A 21641-nucleotide genomic window follows, 5' to 3' on the forward strand; every position below is an offset into this window, starting at 1 on the left:
CTTGATTTCGTTAAAAGCATGTGTTCATTTCCTTTCTGGAAAACTTGTTTTTGATGAAATTCTGGAAAACATGAAATTCAGTTCTTGGTTATCAGTGCAGAAGAAATATTACCGGCTGGCAAAATAAACGGTAAGAGATTTTTTTTTTTGATTCGAGAAGAGACTCCACCAGTCAGTCTCTGTGGCGCAATCAGTTAGCGTGTTTAGCTATTAACCGAAAGGTTGGTGGTTCAAGTCCACCCAGGGATGGGTTTCTTCTGTGATGTAAACATTGTTTTCACATAGGTCGATTGGATTTCTCAGCTAAACCATAGCCATTTTAATATTTGTAGGAAATGTGACTGTTCAACACTTGTCAAAAATGTCCAATAATGCCCAACATCGCAACTCCCCAGAAAACCATATTCACCCAAGAAAAATGATCGTTGAATCGTCATTTATACTCCCGTCACATCCTCTGCTGAAATATTTTAAAAATACAATGCAGATTTGTTTGAGAACTTGACAAGCATTGTTTTGTTAGCACTGTGCAGTTGGATTTTGATATTTGGACATATTTACCTTAATTTTAAACTGTAAATACTGTACAATCTATTTTAATTGTGTTGTAATATTAAAATATGTTAGCTGAGGATGCAAAGGGGTGAAAGGGAAAGGTCAGAGGGTATAGTAACAACAAGGTTAGGATTGGTGGAGGTGGTAGGGGTGTTGATGGTTTTTCTCTGTAGAGGATGATTGAGTTTTTTATCCTTCTCTGAAGTGAGAAACTGGAAGAGTGCAGTTGAGAGATCTGATGAGGTTAGTTATAAAAGGAAGTTGATGTGGAGCTGTTAGCCGTAAGAATTCCTTAATGTCTTTGATGTTGTCATCAAAAATAAACTGCAGTAAGCAAAGATAAAAAGAAAATTATCTGTGCATACTGCCCTGTCTTTCTAACACCTGAAGAAGGCTCCATGGCCAACACGTCGTGTTTCCTTTCTTCTCTTTTCAGCATGGAATAACCCTTTACTTGTTCCTTTGCAGCCTACGCATGCTGACGCAGCTACTCACCTGATATTTAACATTCCTATAATCACAACTATGAATGTCCACTGTGGGTATTTTTTCCATGATTATTTATTCTATCATTGGAGCATATTTTATGTCATACCGAAGTGTCATAATCACCGAATTTTTTTTTCATTTAGAAAGTCAGAAAATGATAAATCACTATGAATTGCATTAAGCCTGTTCTGATCTAGAGTTTCTATATACTTTAACATGCCATGTTCACAATGTCACAACTCAGAAATGCAACAGTGAAGTGTTGTAATTACCAATGTACATAGTGTTGGAACATTGAGATGTTTTGGTAATGAGGAAGGAGGGACATGCCATGTTCACAGGGTCATATTTGAAAAATTTCCTAAAGTTCAGGATTTTGATAGTCTGTTCCATTGTCTCTCACACCTCAGTGTCAGAATTTTTAGATGTTTTTATAACCAGGGGGTAGGTTTATAGCAAGAAGCAGGAAGTGCCATCACCCGTTGCTCATCCTCGGTTAACCATATATTCTCATATGCCATGTTCTAAATGTCCCATTTATATTAAAAAGTTCTTGTAAAATGCAAGATTTTAAGACTTTTTATGATCAGAAGGCAAGGTCGTGGTAAATATGCAGAAAGTGCCTGTGAACTTATGTTTTGCCTTTGTCTTATTTACTTATTGTGTTTGTGTTATTGTGAGTTTTGAAAATTGGTTTACAATTTTCTGAAATGTGTTTCACACAAAAATGTTATTTGGATAGTCACTACTTACATATTCCCATTTACTGAGGATAAATACAGTAATCCATCCTGATTAGTACTTTTAAAAATTACTGTAAAGAGCCATCTACAGGCGAAAGGCGGCATAACAACACAGCAGCAGCATTAAAGGCAGAAGAAGAAGCTGGCGAATAAGAAGCCAGCTTCAGCCTCGTTAATGCAATACCATTGGGTGAGGTGGAAAAATATTTCTTGCTCTGAATCCTAACATTTTTATAGGAGGTGTTCTAGTACTTCTTGCCTCAGATAAAATTGCCAATACACTTAATTTCTACTCCATCAATATCAGCAGCGTTATCGGTACTGAGTCCTAAATGTACGTCCTGTCATCATATAAAATGTCAAAAGATTCGACTGCATTCAACTGATCAAATTTCTCTTCGATGACAGTTATAATTTTATCCAAAATACATCCGAAACAAATTTGCACTGTTTTTTTTTTTTAATCCAGAAGAGCATCATCATGACTCAAAACATACCTGTTTTTTCTTCTTTCCAGGAGGAAGGATTGTTCAGATTCAAACATTGGTCCAAAATCAATGTACTCTCCTATCGCTGTTGCTTCTTTAAATCATTCATTTGAACGTCGATATTGAGGGATGATATCGTACAAATTGTGGTTTTCTTTTAAAGCAAATTATATTAAAATATGAGCCTCTGTTATAGTTGTCTTGGAAGTTTCGGAAGGTATAATAGACCCCCTTGTGCCCTCAGCTAAAATATGATAAAATACAACAAAATGTATTTACATAGAACAGCATTTATGGTTACATGTATATTACAATTAAGATAAATATACAAAAGTATTAAAATACAAATGTACAGTCCTAGCATAATCATGCTGTCCAACTGTCTTTTTTGCTTGTCAAGTTCTCCAACAAATCTGTGTCGTAATTTTAAATATTCTAACTAAGGATGCATCGAGAGCATAAATGAATTCTTCTGCTAGCCGTTCGAAGGTCAAAGTCCTTGGCTGAATATGATGTCCTTGAATGTTGGTCATTATTGGCCATTCCCAGTGATATTGACTTACATACTTAATTGTTTAACAAAAACATTCACATTTCTTGCAAATATCAAGTGGGTTAAGGTTTTGCTAAGAAATCCGAATAAGTAGAGATGAGGTTTACATTGCAATAATGAGAAGTGCATTTCTGGGTGGGCTCAAACCACTTACCTTTTAATTAACAGAGACTCACGTGTGTCCTTTTCTCCATTTGCAAGCTTAAAAAAAAGAAAATAATGCTTTTTTCTTACCAGCCTGCGATATACAAGGCAAGATTTGTATTTCATCTTTAACAAGCTGTATGAATTTCATGAAAAGCAAGTTGTTCCAGAAAGAAAATGAAAACTTGCGTTAAACAAAATCAAGCTGTACGTAATCATCCATAGTGATACATTTTGTAAGACAAGACAGGAAGAAAAGCACTGCTGGGATTTAAGCATCTCCTGTTTAAGAGGAAAGCATGTTAACCAAATCAGCCAAAGTGCCCTCAGTGTATCAACACCATGTCTGAGTCAGTGATTGCAGCTGACTGTCACTGGAGGACAGTTCATCGTGAACAAGTCAGCCTGCATAATGAGGGGGAAGAGACTGACTTCTGTGATGCAGTATCGACAGATACTAACCTTCTGTCCAACTGTTCTCTGCTGCATTCTGGAGTAGCAGGTAAATATTGGTTTCCATGCGTGTGTAGGGGTTTTGTGTATTTACTGGGACAATTATTTATTGTAGCAGTAAGTCACAAAATGATTCTTTGATGGCTATTAGAAAACCGACTTTGCGGGTTAACTCATTAACGCTCACACACAGATACTAATACACTTAATAATACATAAAATGTGCATATAAACATAACATATCTTAAGAGTGTGGGTTAGCAGAATACAAAAGGTATATATTAAATCATGAAGAGTTCCAAACCAAGAGGGACATACATTCAGTATACCATTCATTTAGACTGTTTCGTAAATGAACTGGGATTACAACTTCTACACTAGATACTCAAAAGCAAGTACATCACTCATAGGTATTAGATTGATATCAATTGTGGTTGAGGTAACAATTGAATTCTCGAGCTGTAATGCAGAATGTTGAATACTCATCCGATCTGTGTGGATTCAGATCTCCCGCAGACACAAAGAAGCAGTGGCAGGCTGTTGTTGTGTGCAATCAGCACTCTCTGGCTCGGTGCCAGGCAGTGGCCGGTGCGGCTGGTGAGAAGGAGAGGAGGGAGAGATTCCTGCTGCGATGCGCTGCTGATGCTCTTTGAAGACCGGCTAGTTAGTGTTGGCTGAAACTAGCAGAGCTTGTGCACATGGAAAGTGACTACGGGTCCAAGCCAATCACACTCTTTAGATGGGAAGAAGACTAGTTCGTTCCCGATGTAGCGCTAGTCCTGAATCCTGAGATTCAGCTGTCGACAGTTCCAACCGTAGTTCACTCGTTGATCAGGCGAGCTTTGAAGGTGGAGTACCCGTGGTTCACGGGGCTTGCTGCTGGGCTAACCTCGGGCGGATCCTTTGGTTATGCGTGGGCAACCTCCGTTCTCGACTCTTAAAACAAAGTTAAGTCCTGGCACTCGGACACACTGGCCGTCACGTGATTGTCCGAGCTGAGTCTGAGAACGTCCTGGAGGGGCACCTTCTGGGCATCGTGCTGCCTGTTTTATCTGGAGGAACTACGGTAGTTCAGTGGCTTAAAGTTCCGCGGGCATTCGAGACCCACGTGGGGTTACCCTGCCCTACCAGTTCCTGATTGGCTGATTGAGGTGGAGGATGAGTAACAGTGACCTCTGACCTTAGGGTTGTAAAACTTGGGATGAACCTCTCCCATGGAATCTCCCAGACAGTAAGGCGCCAGAGATGACCACTTATTAGGGTGGCTGGTGAATCTCAGCCTTGGGAGCTGTTCCTTATCAGGAAACTCTATCAGCTAGAAAAACACCTTAAATGTGAACCAGATGGAATGGCCTCTCTGTATCCAGCTGCACTGAGATGAGGGAGAGAGGGACTGGCAAGGGAGCAGCAAACTTAATTCCTGTATTTTAAATATGCCTTGCCGCTACAGAAGTGTCCTTAGAAGAAAAACATCTTCTATGATAGTGGTACAGTCCATCACACCCCTCCTATAGCTTTTCAAAGAGAAAAAAAACTGACAACAAAGTATGTCTATGTGTGGTAATCAACCAGGTCTTACAAACATTCTTAAACCCTTCCACCTCCTTTCATCGCAAATGATTTGTACATGTTAGAAGGTTAATTTTGGCTTCTGATATTATGGTGGATTAAGAGTCCTGAAATCTTTGTAGAAGTACAAAGATGAAAGAAAGGGCAGTGTAATCATGGCCAAGAGAAGGCAAATGTTGGACTATCTGCTTGGATTGAATGGAGCAAAACGTAGGCAACTCCTTGAGCAGAACCTGCTTCATCCTTCAGACTGGGGTTTCTGAAGATCTGTACATTTGAACTTTCAAAGTGACTAAAGTAAAGGAGTTTTCCCTTTTTACCACATAATTCCCACAGATCAACACTAACAGAGAGCCTAATTCCAGACAGGATTCAATCACTGTCTCTCAGGCATCCCAGCAGTGGATTTCATGACTTCAGAAAGCCATCTTCACCAGTGGAGAACTCAATGCTCTGAGGTTTACTGGCAGAGTCTCACACTGGGTAATGTTAGATGTTGATAAATAATGTCCTATGGAATTCTACTATTGATAAATTCTACTATGGAACTGCGATGTGTCTTGAAAAAAATCTTCTATGATAGTGGTACAGTCCAGCCTTTAAAAGAGAAAAAAAAACAAGGTAAGTCTGTGGTGTAATCAACTAGGTCTTGCAAACATACTTAACCTCTTCCAGCTACCAACATTACAAATGCTGTTTACACATTAGATGGTTATTTTTGGCTTCTGATATTATGGTGGATAAAGAGCCCTGGAATCTTTGTAGAAGGACAAAAGAAGGAAAGAAAGGGCAGTGTAACCATGGCCAAGAGAAGGGAAATGTTGGGGAGAGCTTTTTTCACTTTTTATCATTGTTTTTCCAGCCCAACAAAGATCAACATATATGAGCAGGCGTCCTGTGCCAAATCCAATCTGCCTTCCTTCCAATCATACAGGAATGTGAGTGAATTAAATATTGACATATGAAAATACACAAAAATATGCAATCACACTGTAGTGTGCTTTCTGAAGGCACCAGTTCTGTAGGGTTTGGGCATTTACTGGGACAATTATTAATTGTAGCAGTAAATCACAAAATTGATTCTTTTGATGGCTTTAGAATCCAACCATGCGACATAACTCAAACAACGCACACACACAGGTACTAATACACGAGGATACATTTATTAATACATAGAATATGCATATAAACCTAACAGATCTTATCGAGAGGGTTATCAGAATACAAAAGGTATATATTCAATCAGATACAAAGTGTTACACATATCAAAAGGACATACGTTCAATATATCATTCATTTAGACCGTTTCGTAAATGAACTTGGTTATAACTTCTACATTAGATACTCAAAACAAGTACATAACTCTTAGGAATTAAATTGATATCAACTGGTTGGGATAACAATTGAATTCTCGAGCAGTAATGCAGTGAAGTTGAATACTCATCCAATCTCTGGGGATTCAGATATCCTGCGGACTCAAAGAAACAGTTGCAGGCTGTTGCTGTCCAATCCGCACTCTCTGGCTCGGTGCCAGGCTGTGCTGTGCGGCTTGCGACGGTGCGCTGCTGATGCTCACTGACCGGCTAGTTAGTGTTGGCTTTAACTAGCAAAGTTTGCGCACAGGAGAAAAGATGACTGTGGGTCCCAGCAAGTCAGGAAGAAGACCAGTTCGTTCCTGATGAAGCGCTAGTTCTGAATAGTGATTCAGCTGTCCACAGTTCCAACCTGTTCACGAGGCCTGCTACTGGTGCTAACCTTGGGTGGATCCTCTGGTTACTCTCTGGCAACCTCCGCTCTAGACTCTTAGAACAAAGGAAAGTTCTGGCACTCGGACACACTGGCCGTTCCGTGGTTGTCTGGGCTGAGTCTCAGGATGGTCAGGAGGCGCTCTGTGAGAATGTCCTGCCCTTGGGAGCCTTCTGCTCCTGGGCCGTCCTGCCCTGGAATTCTCCTTTGAATTCCCTTTAGAAAAGTCCACAGAATTCTCCTGAATCTTACTACAGGCTCTCTGTGTTTCTTGTTTTTACCTGGAGGAACTTCAGCTCGTTGATTGGTGAAAGTTCCATGGGCATCAGAGTCCCACGTGGGTTACTTGGCCCTACCAGTCCCTGATTGGTTAATCAAGGTGAGATATGAGTCATTTACTCCTGACACCTAGGAATGCAGTCCAGATGTCCATCTGGCACTCCCTAGACAGATAGGCGCCAATGGATGACCATTGATCATGATAGCCAGGCTTAGCTAAGTGCATCCCCCTTTGGGAGCTGTCCCTTATCAAAGGAAACCTTAAATCAGCCTGCATGAATAGTTTCTCTGTGGCTGCACCACAGAGATGAACAGAGATGGGGCCTCATTTGGGAAGGCTCAGAACACTTAATTCTTTCTTATTAATAAGCCTCGCTGCTACAACACATATGCAGTTTGAGCAAACATAAGACAATAACCAAGTACCACAAACTACCAGGCATCTAGTATCATTAGCAGTTCAGGTGGGGAGCTGCATCACCATGTGTAGGCTGCAAAGGAACAAGTAATAGGTCTATTCCATGCTTAAAAGAAAAGAAAGAAAACACAACATTTCAGCCGTGGAGCCCTCACACCTGAAGAAGGCTCCACAGCTGAAACGTTGTGTTTTCTTTCTTCTCTTTTCATCTAGTGTCATTAGCCTTTTAACAGTTCCTGTCAAAATAAAATAGAAATGGATAACATTCTAGAGAGAGTTTGAAATACCAAGGTACAATTTAAAACATATCTCTTCCACTACAACCACAATATTTTGGAGAGATCGTTGAACCTCACTGTTCTGACATGTCCGTTAGCCTCCGTCCTGCTTCAGCAATGAATGTGGCGGGGCACATTCTGAGGGAGATGAGGTCAATCATGTGGCAGGAAAACCACGCTATGCTTTTTTTTGAGATCCTGAAAAGGACAGAAGGGCCATGTATATGTGTGCAGCTGGATATGTAATTACAGGTGGCGTAGCAGATTCTGCTGAAGCCCCACTGCGTGGTGTGGACGGTAGCTGTGTATATTGCAGCAGAATTGTGCATGTGAGAACAAGGGGGCATGTCATGTGTTTCAGCACTTCACTCCCTTCAGTAGCACATGATTCCCTGAGTTCGTTGGATGACCTGTGGACCGATCTTTCACGATGAAGAAATCCTTAAGAAGAATAGATCTCGGCCCACCATCCCAATGCCTCCGTCTCAAAACAGCAACCTCCCACTGCCCTTAGTCTGCAAGGCAGTCCTTTCAAATGCGATGACAACGCCTAGACCTTCGTTGCCTTTTGTACGAGCTGAACTTTTGTGCTCATCAATTCAACGCTCTTTCCATCAACTCATCTTGTCTTTTGACGCTTCGTGTTTTGCGCTCCTTTGACTATTGGCATATCGGGTGACTGCAAACACTGAAGTTCTTGCTTACGGAGTGTGGAACATTGTTTTCAAGTGATCGCTGTTCTGTCATGGTGACGCCGAGTGAATCTTTCCTTGGCAACATGGGCAGGCTGACAGCAGTGCGAGCGAAAGATATGGCAAATTTCTTGACTTATTTCTGAATGTGAATGTTCTTTAGAAAAGGGATGCGGCATTGCTTCTCGCCCGTGTAAAGGTCACGCATTCCAGACGTGGTTATGAGCGAACAGTTGCCGCAAGTGTTTGAAAAGAGCAAGAGAGGAAGCAGCCCTGCCCCGTGTGAGGATCAAACTCAGGCCCTTCAGATGACGAGACTGACGCACTACCAATTACGCCAACAAGCCCAGCTACAGGACACACACCGGAAAGTTTGCCTCACATGGATTTCAGTCGCCCGTTCCCTAATCTTTAGACGCCCTCTGCTGAATGTTGCATTTGCCTTTTGATCTCACCGATACATTTTTGGTCTGTTTCTGTTGCGAGTCCGTCTTTCAGATCTCACCTAGCATAAGTCTCTCTGGCTGAAGTGGCCTCTCTGCTTCAGCATCGTGCCCTCACTCAGCCATTAAAAATGTCACTCGGACTTCTGACAAGCTGACATGAAATGTCAAGAGAGAGTGGTGGAGACGCTTAAGCCAGAGAGAAGATGAAAAGGGGGCGTGGCAGCAAAACGCTTGACAGCTGCACGATGCTCATCAAGCTCTAAGCACACACCTGGAGGATGCGGGAATTGATCCTGCTACCTCCCACATGCAAAGCAAGGGCTGTACCATACAAGCCAACCCCCCTCGCTGGGGCTTATGCCTCGGCGTCACCTAGTGCCGCTTGTTCCCCTCTTACCGGGCACAGTTCACTGCCCTTCGTCTGCAAGGCAGTCGTGTAATTGCGGCTTTCTTGACTTATTGATGAAGGTCTGACTGGACGAGCGAATGACGCCTCTCCCCCATCCTCAAGCTCACTGACAGATTGAAATGGGAAGTGCTGCTGTGGCTCGTTGGTCTAGTGGTATGATTCTCGCTTAGGGTGCGAGAGGTCCCGGGTTCAACTCCCGGACGAGCCCTTGTGTGCACCTTTCCTCCTCTTCCACAAGACTGGGAACTGATATCCACATCACTTCGCAGCGTCTGCTTATGGCAAACAATGGAATGTGACTAATGACTGAACGAGCCTGGTGAATTCTCATCACGTGGCACAATGAGAGCGTGCAGTCAGCTGTCCGAGGCGGCAACCTCATTGCTCGTTCAAAAGAACACGTACTGAAAACTCATCACCACTATGTCGTAGATGAGCACCGCGATCGCTTGTTGTCATGCGTCCTTACTTGGGAAATGCAGAAGCAAAAACTGCCCTCTCTCAGCCACCGAAACGTGTGCGGCTCGCCTTGCGCTCTCTGCGCCTCGCATATTTGTGGAGCTGTTTGCTCTTCTTTCTGTTGAAGTAATCAAGTTACGGGGCGTCCTGCAGCCTATGATGTTCTCACTGAGAGCTTTCAAGATTTGAAGGAAAACTACGAGCTTGATTGCTCAAGTCGAACGAATGTGATTGTTAAGCAATCGATGATCAAAAGCACGTCTTCTAACAGTTCCTGAGAGTATTATCAGCACTGTTTTCACTCGGATATACTTTTCACTTGCTAAGCTGACAAATTGGACGAGAAAATGCCGGAGACGCACTCAGTGCAGACTGAGGTTGGGAAGGAGGTGTGGCCCTTCAACGCTTGACAATTGAAGGACATTCTCTCCGCAACGGAGGAGCACCTGTCAGAAGTCACAGAGGTAAAAGAGAGCACCAGGCTCCTGGAGCTCTAAACTCAGACCTGGAGGATGCGGGCATCAATCCCGCTACCTCTGGCATGCTAAGCGAGCGCTCTACCATTTGAGCTCATCCTCCTCGCTTCATGCTTCTCGGCATCATGTCTTACCGCCTCTTCCCCTCTTACCGGGCACCGCCCACTGCCCTTGGTCTGCAAGGCAGTCCTTTCAAGTGCGATGACGACGCTGGGACCTTCGTTGCCTATTGTACGAGCTGAACTTTTGTGCTCATCAATTCAACGCTCTTTCCATCAACTCATCTTGTCTTTTGACGCTTCGTGTTTTGCGCTCCTTTGACTATCGCCATATCGGGTGACTGCAAACACTGAAGTTCTTGCTTACGGAGTGTGGAACATTGTTTTCAAGTGATCGCTGTTCTGTCATGTTAACGCCGAGTGAATCTTTCTTTGGCAACATGGGCAGGCTGACAGCAGTGCGAGCGAAAGTAATGGCAAATTTCTTGACTTATTTCTGAATGTGAATGTTCTTTAGAAAAGGGATGCGGCGTTGCTTCTCGCCCGTGTAAAGGTCACGCATTCCAGACGTGGTTATGAGCGAACAGTTGCCGCAAGTGTTTGAAAAGAGCAAGAGAGGAAGCAGCCCTGCCCCGTGTGAGGATCAAACTCAGGCCCTTCAGATGACGAGACTGACGCACTACCAATTACGCCAACAAACCCAGCTGCAGGACACACACCGGAAAGTTTGCCTCACAAGGATTTCAGTCGCCCGTTCCCTAATCTTTAGACGCCCTCTGCTGAATGTTGCATTTGCCTTTTGATCTCACCCATACATTTTTGGTCTGTTTCTGTTGTGAGTCCGTCTTTCAGATCTCACCTAGCACAAGTCTCTCTGGCTGAAGTGGCCTCTCTGCTTCAGCATCGTGCCCTCACTCAGCCATTAAAAATGTCACTCGGACTTCTGACAAGCTGACATGAAATGTCAAGAGAGAGTGGCGGAGACGCTTAAGCCAGAGAGAAGATCAAAAGGGGGCGTGGCTGCGAAACGCTTGACAGCTGCACGATGCTCTTCCTGTAAGGCGTGACCACAGGCTAAAGGACACCTTTTGGCACATCAAGCTCTAAGCACACACCTGGAGGATGCGGGAATTGATCTTGCTACCTCCCACATGCAAAGCAAGCGCTGTACCATACAAACCAACCCCCCTCGCTGGGGCTTATGCCTCGGCGTCACCTAGTGCCGCTTGTTCCCCTCTTACCGGGCACAGTTCACTGCCCTTCGTCTACAAGGCAGTCGTGTAATTGCGGCTTTCTTGACTTATTGATGAAGGTCTGACTGGACGAGCGAATGACGCCTCTCCCCCATCCTCAAGCTCGCTGACAGATTGAAATGGAAAGTGCTGCTGTGGCTCGTTGGTCTAGTGGTATGATTCTCGCTTCGGGTGCGAGAGGTCCCGGGTTCAACTCCCGGACGAGCCCTTGTGTGCTCTTTTCCTCCTCTTCCACAAGACTGGGAACTGATATCCACATCACTTCGCAGCGTCTGCTTATGGCAAACGATGGAATGTGACTAATGACTGAACGAGCCTGGTGAATTCTCATCACGTGGCACAATGAGAGCGTGCAGTCAGCTGTCCGAGGCGGCAACCTCATTGCTCGTTCAGAAGAACACGTACTGAAAACTCATCACCATTATGTCGTAGATGAGCACCGCGATCGCTTGTTGTCATGTGTCCTTACTTGGGAAATGCAGAAGCAAAAACTGCCCTCTCTCAGCCACCGAAACGTGTGCGGCTCGCCTTGCGCTCTCTGCGCCTCGCATATTTGTGGAGCTGTCTGCTCTTCTTTCTGTTGAAGTAATCAAGTTACGGGGCGTCCTGCAGCCTATGATGTTCTCACTGAGAGCTTTCAAGATTTGAAGGAAAACTACGAGCTTGATTGCTCAAGTCGAACGAATGTGATTGTTAAGCAATCGATGATCAAAAGCACGTCTTCTAACAATTCCTGAGAGTATTATCAGCACTGTTTTCACTCGGATATACTTTTCACTTGCTAAGCTGACAAATTGGACGAGAAAATGCCGGAGACGCACTCAGTGCAGACTGAGGTTGGGAAGGAGGTGTGGCCCTTCAACGCTTGACAATTGAAGGACATTCTCTCCGCAACGGAGGAGCACCTGTCAGAAGTCACAGAGGCTAAATGAGAGCACCAGGCTCCTGGAGCTCTAAACTCAGACCTGGAGGATGCGGGCATCAATCCCGCTACCTCTCGCATGCTAAGCGAGCGCTCTACCATTTAAGCTCATCCCCCTCAATTCATGCTTCTTGGCATCATGTCTTACCGCCTCTGCCCCTCTTACCGGGCACCGCCCACTGCCCTTGGTCTGCAAGGCAGTCCTTTCAAGTGCGATGACGACGCTGGGACCTTCGTTGCCTATTGTACGAGCTGAACTTTTGTGCTCATCAATTCAACGCTCTTTCCATCAACTCATCTTGTCTTTTGACGCTTCGTGTTTTGCGCTCCTTTGACTATCGGCATATCGGGTGACTGCAAACACTGAAGTTCTTGCTTACGGAGTGTGGAACATTGTTTTCAAGTGATCGCTGTTCTGTCATGTTGACGCCGAGTGAATCTTTCTTTGGCAACATGGGCAGGCTGACAGCAGTGCGAGCGAAAGTAATGGCAAATTTCTTGACTTATTTCTGAATGTGAATGTTCTTTAGAAAAGGGATGCGGCGTTGCTTCTCGCCCGTGTAAAGGTCACGCATTCCAGACGTGGTTATGAGCGAACAGTTGCCGCAAGTGTTTGAAAAGAGCAAGAGAGGAAGCAGCCCTGCCCCGTGTGAGGATCAAACTCAGGCCCTTCAGATGACGAGACTGACGCACTACCAATTACGCCAACAAACCCAGCTGCAGGACACACACCGGAAAGTTTGCCTCACATGGATTTCAGTCGCCCGTTCCCTAATCTTTAGACGCCCTCTGCTGAATGTTGCATTTGCCTTTTGATCTCACCCATACATTTTTGGTCTGTTTCTGTTGTGAGTCCGTCTTTCAGATCTCACCTAGCACAAGTCTCTCTGGCTGAAGTGGCCTCTCTGCTTCAGCATCGTGCCCTCACTCAGCCATTAAAATTGTCACTCGGACTTCTGACAAGCTGACATGAAATGTCAAGAGAGAGTGGCGGAGACGCTTAAGCCAGAGAGAAGATGAAAAGGGGGCGTGGCTGCGAAACGCTTGACAGCTGCACGATGCTCTCCCTGCAAGGCGTGACCACAGGCTAAAGGACACCTTTTGGCACATCAAGCTCTAAGCACACACCTGGAGGATGCGGGAATTGATCCTGCTACCTCCCACATGCAAAGCAAACGCTGTACCATACAAACCAACCCCCCTCGCTGGGGCTTATGCCTCGGCGTCACCTAGTGCCGCTTGTTCCCCTCTTACCGGGCACAGTTCACTGCCCTTCGTCTACAAGGCAGTCGTGTAATTGCGGCTTTCTTGACTTATTGATGAAGGTCTGACTGGACGAGCGAATGACGCCTCTCCCCCATCCTCAAGCTCGCGACAGATTGAAATGGAAAGTGCTGCTGTGGCTCGTTGGTCTAGTGGTATGATTCTCGCTTCGGGTGCGAGAGGTCCCGGGTTCAACTCCCGGACGAGCCCTTGTGTGCTCTTTTCCTCCTCTTCCACAAGACTGGGAACTGATATCCACATCACTTCGCAGCGTCTGCTTATGGCAAACGATGGAATGTGACTAATGACTGAACGAGCCTGGTGAATTCTCATCACGTGGCACAATGAGAGCGTGCAGTCAGCTGTCCGAGGCGGCAACCTCATTGCTCGTTCAGAAGAACACGTACTGAAAACTCATCACCATTATGTCGTAGATGAGCACCGCGATCGCTTGTTGTCATGCGTCCTTACTTGGGAAATGCAGAAGCAAAAACTGCCCTCTCTCAGCCACTGAAACGTGTGCGGCTCGCCTTGCGCTCTCTGCGCCTCGCATATTTGTGGAGCTGTCTGCTCTTCTTTCTGTTGAAGTAATCAAGTTACGGGGCGTCCTGCAGCCTATGATGTTCTCACTGAGAGCTTTCAAGATTTGAAGGAAAACTACGAGCTTGATTGCTCAAGTCGAACGAATGTGATTGTTAAGCAATCGATGATCAAAAGCACGTCTTCTAACAATTCCTGAGAGTATTATCAGCACTGTTTTCACTCGGATATACTTTTCACTTGCTAAGCTGACAAATTGGACGAGAAAATGCCGGAGACGCACTCAGTGCAGACTGAGGTTGGGAAGGAGGTGTGGCCCTTCAACGCTTGACAATTGAAGGACATTCTCTCCGCAACGGAGGAGCACCTGTCAGAAGTCACAGAGGCTAAATGAGAGCACCAGGCTCCTGGAGCTCTAAACTCAGACCTGGAGGATGCGGGCATCAATCCCGCTACCTCTCGCATGCTAAGCGAGCGCTCTACCATTTAAGCTCATCCCCCTCAATTCATGCTTCTTGGCATCATGTCTTACCGCCTCTGCCCCTCTTACCGGGCACCGCCCACTGCCCTTGGTCTGCAAGGCAGTCCTTTCAAGTGCGATGACGACGCTGGGACCTTCGTTGCCTATTGTACGAGCTGAACTTTTGTGCTCATCAATTCAACGCTCTTTCCATCAACTCATCTTGTCTTTTGACGCTTCGTGTTTTGCGCTCCTTTGACTATCGGCATATCGGGTGACTGCAAACACTGAAGTTCTTGCTTACGGAGTGTGGAACATTGTTTTCAAGTGATCGCTGTTCTGTCATGTTGACGCCGAGTGAATCTTTCTTTGGCAACATGGGCAGGCTGACAGCAGTGCGAGCGAAAGTAATGGCAAATTTCTTGACTTATTTCTGAATGTGAATGTTCTTTAGAAAAGGGATGCGGCGTTGCTTCTCGCCCGTGTAAAGGTCACGCATTCCAGACGTGGTTATGAGCGAACAGTTGCCGCAAGTGTTTGAAAAGAGCAAGAGAGGAAGCAGCCCTGCCCCGTGTGAGGATCAAACTCAGGCCCTTCAGATGACGAGACTGACGCACTACCAATTACGCCAACAAACCCAGCTGCAGGACACACACCGGAAAGTTTGCCTCACATGGATTTCAGTCGCCCGTTCCCTAATCTTTAGACGCCCTCTGCTGAATGTTGCATTTGCCTTTTGATCTCACCCATACATTTTTGGTCTGTTTCTGTTGTGAGTCCGTCTTTCAGATCTCACCTAGCACAAGTCTCTCTGGCTGAAGTGGCCTCTCTGCTTCAGCATCGTGCCCTCACTCAGCCATTAAAATTGTCACTCGGACTTCTGACAAGCTGACATGAAATGTCAAGAGAGAGTGGCGGAGACGCTTAAGCCAGAGAGAAGATGAAAAGGGGGCGTGGCTGCGAAACGCTTGACAGCTGCACGATGCTCTCCCTGCAAGGCGTGACCACAGGCTAAAGGACACCTTTTGGCACATCAAGCTCTAAGCACACACCTGGAGGATGCGGGAATTGATCCTGCTACCTCCCACATGCAAAGCAAACGCTGTACCATACAAACCAACCCCCCTCGCTGGGGCTTATGCCTCGGCGTCACCTAGTGCCGCTTGTTCCCCTCTTACCGGGCACAGTTCACTGCCCTTCGTCTACAAGGCAGTCGTGTAATTGCGGCTTTCTTGACTTATTGATGAAGGTCTGACTGGACGAGCGAATGACGCCTCTCCCCCATCCTCAAGCTCGCGACAGATTGAAATGGAAAGTGCTGCTGTGGCTCGTTGGTCTAGTGGTATGATTCTCGCTTCGGGTGCGAGAGGTCCCGGGTTCAACTCCCGGACGAGCCCTTGTGTGCTCTTTTCCTCCTCTTCCACAAGACTGGGAACTGATATCCACATCACTTCGCAGCGTCTGCTTATGGCAAACGATGGAATGTGACTAATGACTGAACGAGCCTGGTGAATTCTCATCACGTGGCACAATGAGAGCGTGCAGTCAGCTGTCCGAGGCGGCAACCTCATTGCTCGTTCAAAAGAACACGTACTGAAAACTCATCACCACTATGTCGTAGATGAGCACCGCGATCGCTTGTTGTCATGCGTCCTTACTTGGGAAATGCAGAAGCAAAAACTGCCCTCTCTCAGCCACCGAAACGTGTGCGGCTCGCCTTGCGCTCTCTGCGCCTCGCATATTTGTGGAGCTGTCTGCTCTTCTTTCTGTTGAAGTAATCAAGTTACGGGGCGTCCTGCAGCCTATGATGTTCTCACTGAGAGCTTTCAAGATTTGAAGGAAAACTACGAGCTTGATTGCTCAAGTCGAACGAATGTGATTGTTAAGCAATTGATGATCAAAAGCACGTCTTCTAACAATTCCTGAGAGTATTATCAGCACTGTTTTCACTCGGATATACTTTTCACTTGCTAAGCTGACAAATTGGACGAGAAAATGCCGGAGACGCACTCAGTGCAGACTGAGGTTGGGAAGGAGGTGTGGCCCTTCAACGCTTGACAATTGAAGGACATTCTCTCCGCAACGGAGGAGCACCTGTCAGAAGTCACAGAGGCTAAATGAGAGCACCAGGCTCCTGGAGCTCTAAACTCAGACCTGGAGGATGCGGGCATCAATCCCGCTACCTCTGGCATGCTAAGCGAGCGCTCTACCATTTGAGCTCATCCTCCTCGCTTCATGCTTCTCGGCATCATGTCTTACCGCCTCTGCCCCTCTTACCGGGCACCGCCCACTGCCCTTGGTCTGCAAGGCAGTCCTTTCAAGTGCGATGACGACGCTGAGATCTTCGTTGCCTATTGTACGAGCTGAACTTTTGTGCTCATCAATTCAACGCTCTTTCCATCAACTCATCTTGTCTTTTGACGCTTCGTGTTTTGCGCTCCTTTGACTATCGGCATATCGGGTGACTGCAAACACTGAAGTTCTTGCTTACGGAGTGTGGAACATTGTTTTCAAGTGATCGCTGTTCTGTCATGTTGACGCCGAGTGAATCTTTCTTTGGTCAACATGGGCAGGCTGACAGCAGTGCGAGCGAAAGTAATGGCAAATTTCTTGACTTATTTCTGAATGTGAATGTTCTTTAGAAAAGGGATGCGGCGTTGCTTCTCGCCCATGTAAAGGTCACGCATTCCAGACGTGGTTATGAGCGAACAGTTGCCGCAAGTGTTTGAAAAGAGCAAGAGAGGAAGCAGCCCTGCCCCGTGTGAGGATCAAACTCAGGCCCTTCAGATGACGAGACTGACGCACTACCAATTACGCCAACAAACCCAGGTGCAGGACACACACCGGAAAGTTTGCCTCACATGGATTTCAGTCGCCCGTTCCCTAATCTTTAGACGCCCTCTGCTGAATGTTGCATTTGCCTTTTGATCTCACCCATACATTTTTGGTCTGTTTCTGTTGTGAGTCCGTCTTTCAGATCTCACCTAGCACAAGTCTCTCTGGCTGAAGTGGCCTCTCTGCTTCAGCATCGTGCCCTCACTCAGCCATTAAAATTGTCACTCGGACTTCTGACAAGCTGACATGAAATGTCAAGAGAGAGTGGCGGAGACGCTTAAGCCAGAGAGAAGATGAAAAGGGGGCGTGGCTGCGAAACGCTTGACAGCTGCACGATGCTCTCCCTGCAAGGCGTGACCACAGGCTAAAGGACACCTTTTGGCACATCAAGCTCTAAGCACACACCTGGAGGATGCGGGAATTGATCCTGCTACCTCCCACATGCAAAGCAAACGCTGTACCATACAAACCAACCCCCCTCGCTGGGGCTTATGCCTCGGCGTCACCTAGTGCCGCTTGTTCCCCTCTTACCGGGCACAGTTCACTGCCCTTCGTCTACAAGGCAGTCGTGTAATTGCGGCTTTCTTGACTTATTGATGAAGGTCTGACTGGACGAGCGAATGACGCCTCTCCCCCATCCTCAAGCTCGCGACAGATTGAAATGGAAAGTGCTGCTGTGGCTCGTTGGTCTAGTGGTATGATTCTCGCTTCGGGTGCGAGAGGTCCCGGGTTCAACTCCCGGACGAGCCCTTGTGTGCTCTTTTCCTCCTCTTCCACAAGACTGGGAACTGATATCCACATCACTTCGCAGCGTCTGCTTATGGCAAACGATGGAATGTGACTAATGACTGAACGAGCCTGGTGAATTCTCATCACGTGGCACAATGAGAGCGTGCAGTCAGCTGTCCGAGGCGGCAACTTCATTGCTCGTTCAAAAGAACACGTACTGAAAACTCATCACCACTATGTCGTAGATGAGCACCGCGATCGCTTGTTGTCATGCGTCCTTACTTGGGAAATGCAGAAGCAAAAACTGCCCTCTCTCAGCCACCGAAACGTGTGCGGCTCGCCTTGCGCTCTCTGCGCCTCGCATATTTGTGGAGCTGTCTGCTCTTCTTTCTGTTGAAGTAATCAAGTTACGGGGCGTCCTGCAGCCTATGATGTTCTCACTGAGAGCTTTCAAGATTTGAAGGAAAACTACGAGCTTGATTGCTCAAGTCGAACGAATGTGATTGTTAAGCAATCGATGATCAAAAGCACGTCTTCTAACAATTCCTGAGAGTATTATCAGCACTGTTTTCACTCGGATATACTTTTCACTTGCTAAGCTGACAAATTGGACGAGAAAATGCCGGAGACGCACTCAGTGCAGACTGAGGTTGGGAAGGAGGTGTGGCCCTTCAACGCTTGACAATTGAAGGACATTCTCTCCGCAACGGAGGAGCACCTGTCAGAAGTCACAGAGGCTAAATGAGAGCACCAGGCTCCTGGAGCTCTAAACTCAGACCTGGAGGATGCGGGCATCAATCCCGCTACCTCTGGCATGCTAAGCGAGCGCTCTACCATTTGAGCTCATCCTCCTCGCTTCATGCTTCTCGGCATCATGTCTTACCGCCTCTGCCCCTCTTACCGGGCACCGCCCACTGCCCTTGGTCTGCAAGGCAGTCCTTTCAAGTGCGATGACGACGCTGAGATCTTCGTTGCCTATTGTACGAGCTGAACTTTTGTGCTCATCAATTCAACGCTCTTTCCATCAACTCATCTTGTCTTTTGACGCTTCGTGTTTTGCGCTCCTTTGACTATCGGCATATCGGGTGACTGCAAACACTGAAGTTCTTGCTTACGGAGTGTGGAACATTGTTTTCAAGTGATCGCTGTTCTGTCATGTTGACGCCGAGTGAATCTTTCTTTGGTCAACATGGGCAGGCTGACAGCAGTGCGAGCGAAAGTAATGGCAAATTTCTTGACTTATTTCTGAATGTGAATGTTCTTTAGAAAAGGGATGCGGCGTTGCTTCTCGCCCATGTAAAGGTCACGCATTCCAGACGTGGTTATGAGCGAACAGTTGCCGCAAGTGTTTGAAAAGAGCAAGAGAGGAAGCAGCCCTGCCCCGTGTGAGGATCAAACTCAGGCCCTTCAGATGACGAGACTGACGCACTACCAATTACGCCAACAAACCCAGGTGCAGGACACACACCGGAAAGTTTGCCTCACATGGATTTCAGTCGCCCGTTCCCTAATCTTTAGACGCCCTCTGCTGAATGTTGCATTTGCCTTTTGATCTCACCCATACATTTTTGGTCTGTTTCTGTTGTGAGTCCGTCTTTCAGATCTCACCTAGCACAAGTCTCTCTGGCTGAAGTGGCCTCTCTGCTTCAGCATCGTGCCCTCACTCAGCCATTAAAATTGTCACTCGGACTTCTGACAAGCTGACATGAAATGTCAAGAGAGAGTGGCGGAGACGCTTAAGCCAGAGAGAAGATGAAAAGGGGGCGTGGCTGCGAAACGCTTGACAGCTGCACGATGCTCTCCCTGCAAGGCGTGACCACAGGCTAAAGGACACCTTTTGGCACATCAAGCTCTAAGCACACACCTGGAGGATGCGGGAATTGATCCTGCTACCTCCCACATGCAAAGCAAACGCTGTACCATACAAACCAACCCCCCTCGCTGGGGCTTATGCCTCGGCGTCACCTAGTGCCGCTTGTTCCCCTCTTACCGGGCACAGTTCACTGCCCTTCGTCTACAAGGCAGTCGTGTAATTGCGGCTTTCTTGACTTATTGATGAAGGTCTGACTGGACGAGCGAATGACGCCTCTCCCCCATCCTCAAGCTCGCGACAGATTGAAATGGAAAGTGCTGCTGTGGCTCGTTGGTCTAGTGGTATGATTCTCGCTTCGGGTGCGAGAGGTCCCGGGTTCAACTCCCGGACGAGCCCTTGTGTGCTCTTTTCCTCCTCTTCCACAAGACTGGGAACTGATATCCACATCACTTCGCAGCGTCTGCTTATGGCAAACGATGGAATGTGACTAATGACTGAACGAGCCTGGTGAATTCTCATCACGTGGCACAATGAGAGCGTGCAGTCAGCTGTCCGAGGCGGCAACTTCATTGCTCGTTCAAAAGAACACGTACTGAAAACTCATCACCACTATGTCGTAGATGAGCACCGCGATCGCTTGTTGTCATGCGTCCTTACTTGGGAAATGCAGAAGCAAAAACTGCCCTCTCTCAGCCACCGAAACGTGTGCGGCTCGCCTTGCGCTCTCTGCGCCTCGCATATTTGTGGAGCTGTCTGCTCTTCTTTCTGTTGAAGTAATCAAGTTACGGGGCGTCCTGCAGCCTATGATGTTCTCACTGAGAGCTTTCAAGATTTGAAGGAAAACTACGAGCTTGATTGCTCAAGTCGAACGAATGTGATTGTTAAGCAATCGATGATCAAAAGCACGTCTTCTAACAATTCCTGAGAGTATTATCAGCACTGTTTTCACTCGGATATACTTTTCACTTGCTAAGCTGACAAATTGGACGAGAAAATGCCGGAGACGCACTCAGTGCAGACTGAGGTTGGGAAGGAGGTGTGGCCCTTCAACGCTTGACAATTGAAGGACATTCTCTCCGCAACGGAGGAGCACCTGTCAGAAGTCACAGAGGCTAAATGAGAGCACCAGGCTCCTGGAGCTCTAAACTCAGACCTGGAGGATGCGGGCATCAATCCCGCTACCTCTGGCATGCTAAGCGAGCGCTCTACCATTTAAGCTCATCCCCCTCAATTCATGCTTCTTGGTATCATGTCTTACCGCCTCTGCCCCTCTTACCGGGCACCGCCCACTGCCCTTGGTCTGCAAGGCAGTCCTTTCAAGTGCGATGACGACGCTGGGACCTTCGTTGCCTATTGTACGAGCTGAACTTTTGTGCTCATCAATTCAACGCTCTTTCCATCAACTCATCTTGTCTTTTGACGCTTCGTGTTTTGCGCTCCTTTGACTATCGGCATATCGGGTGACTGCAAACACTGAAGTTCTTGCTTACGGAGTGTGGAACATTGTTTTCAAGTGATCGCTGTTCTGTCATGTTGACGCCGAGTGAATCTTTCTTTGGCAACATGGGCAGGCTGACAGCAGTGCGAGCGAAAGTAATGGCAAATTTCTTGACTTATTTCTGAATGTGAA

At 46.7% G+C, this 21641-nt stretch overlaps 6 non-coding genes across 6 annotated transcripts; all 6 read left to right on the top strand.

Annotated features, from left to right (window-relative positions):
• The first annotated feature begins 9398 nt into the window (after positions 1-9398).
• trnap-agg (transfer RNA proline (anticodon AGG)) lies at positions 9399-9470 on the top strand. The gene has a single exon. It is a non-coding gene; the product is annotated as a tRNA-Pro (tRNA).
• Positions 9471-11585: 2115 nt separating this feature from the next.
• trnap-cgg (transfer RNA proline (anticodon CGG)) lies at positions 11586-11657 on the top strand. Its single transcript has one exon. It is a non-coding gene; the product is annotated as a tRNA-Pro (tRNA).
• Positions 11658-13772: 2115 nt separating this feature from the next.
• On the top strand, positions 13773-13844 carry trnap-cgg (transfer RNA proline (anticodon CGG)). The gene has a single exon. It is a non-coding gene; the product is annotated as a tRNA-Pro (tRNA).
• Positions 13845-15959: 2115 nt separating this feature from the next.
• Positions 15960-16031, top strand: trnap-cgg (transfer RNA proline (anticodon CGG)). Its single transcript has one exon. It is a non-coding gene; the product is annotated as a tRNA-Pro (tRNA).
• Positions 16032-18147: 2116 nt separating this feature from the next.
• trnap-cgg (transfer RNA proline (anticodon CGG)) lies at positions 18148-18219 on the top strand. The gene has a single exon. It is a non-coding gene; the product is annotated as a tRNA-Pro (tRNA).
• A 2116-nt stretch (positions 18220-20335) lies between these two features.
• On the top strand, positions 20336-20407 carry trnap-cgg (transfer RNA proline (anticodon CGG)). The gene has a single exon. It is a non-coding gene; the product is annotated as a tRNA-Pro (tRNA).
• The last annotated feature ends 1234 nt before the right edge of the window (positions 20408-21641 follow it).

The sequence above is a fragment of the Lepisosteus oculatus genome, chromosome 14, assembly GCF_040954835.1.
Source record: "Lepisosteus oculatus isolate fLepOcu1 chromosome 14, fLepOcu1.hap2, whole genome shotgun sequence".
Lineage (NCBI taxonomy): Eukaryota > Metazoa > Chordata > Actinopteri > Semionotiformes > Lepisosteidae > Lepisosteus > Lepisosteus oculatus.